The sequence below is a fragment of the Rattus rattus genome, chromosome 5 (assembly GCF_011064425.1).
Source record: "Rattus rattus isolate New Zealand chromosome 5, Rrattus_CSIRO_v1, whole genome shotgun sequence".
Classification (NCBI taxonomy): Eukaryota; Metazoa; Chordata; class Mammalia; order Rodentia; family Muridae; genus Rattus; species Rattus rattus.
In genome coordinates, this window is record NC_046158.1 from 85,911,072 (window position 1) to 85,912,440 (window position 1,369).

Genomic DNA, 1,369 nt, shown 5'->3' on the forward strand with positions numbered 1-1,369 from the left:
CAGACCCTTGCTGCTGCAAGGCCATGGACTCAGACATAGTCCCCTGAGGCCAGCACAGGCCAGGGCCCCAGCATTGTCCCCTGGTGTCATCATCTGCTACTCATATCAGGCTGTTCCTCACTACCCTCAAGTCTCATAAAATTGGGAAATAAATAATTGTAATACTATTCTAGTGTATTTTAAAAGTAGGGAATGTCTTCCAATAATTAAATTAGAATTTAACGTAATTAAAAAAACAAAGAGTCAAAACTGTCACATGAAAGTAGTATTTAGATTAAAATCTCTCATGGCCTGGGGGTCATCAGTCTAGGGCTCACTCTCACTGGTTGGTGCAGTCCAAGGCAGGGATCTTTTAGTCTCTGGTTCATTCTGCATGCTGGGAGCCTGTTCAGGCCCACTGGTCCTTACTGGTGGCCAGCTCAGGCTTGATTTTTTTCAAGGATTGTTAGGCTACTAATCTTTTGATGTTCATAGATCAGAACACTCAGCATAGATGTAACCTCTCTCCTCTCTGCTACTTACTGACACACATGTGACACATCGGCCACACCAGCAATGTCTCTGGGGCAGTGACAACTTTCTTAAAAGACACAAAATAACAGATTTAATACAGAAGAAATTCAATCAAAATAAACATTCACATATTCAAAAGGATTTATAATTAACTTATTTACAACCAAAGAATACGAGTATAGATATCTTCATTTCCATCTTTTCTCAGAATTTTGGGCAATAAATGCTTGTACTGCTATCCAAGTACATCTAAAAAGCAGAGAGTATTTTTCCAATAATAAAATTATGATTTTACTTATAAAAAACTGTTACATGAAAGTAAATATGCACAATATCTCAACCAGTCAGAATATTTAAATGAAATCCATAAGTATATTAAAACTATATCATGATTGTAATATATGTAGTAAAATCAATTAACAAATTCAATAATCATTTACAGGCTTTGTGATTTATCCTGAAATTGTCTCAATTTACTAAAGACCATCTAATAACAATAACAGACAAAGCTATTATAAAAATGTTAACTGGGACAAATATAATTAGTTTCTTGAAAGAAAATATTGCATTGAGGCAACAGATTAAATCAAGCAATAGAAACACACATGTCAAGTAGGGGAAAAAAAATCCCAACCATCAGGCTGTCATTAGTCCCGGAAGATACGGTCACCTATGGAGACTAAAAGAAGGGATCTACAAAATGCTTTCAGCACTCATAAAAAAGTTGAACTTGGTTACATAATAAAATGCTATAATAGGGGAAATATTCCAAAGTAAATATTTTACAGAAGTATGTGTTTAAAATATGGAAAGTACTGCTAAAATTAAGCACTAAGAAAGCAAACATGCAATTTGA

At 34.8% G+C, this 1,369-nt stretch overlaps 1 non-coding gene across 1 annotated transcript; it reads right to left on the reverse strand.

The window, feature by feature from the left end:
* Positions 1-441: 441 nt before the first annotated feature.
* LOC116902583 lies at positions 442-571 on the reverse strand. The gene has a single exon (XR_004388175.1). It is a non-coding gene; the product is annotated as a small nucleolar RNA SNORA17 (small nucleolar RNA).
* Between the last annotated feature and the right edge of the window lie 798 nt (positions 572-1,369).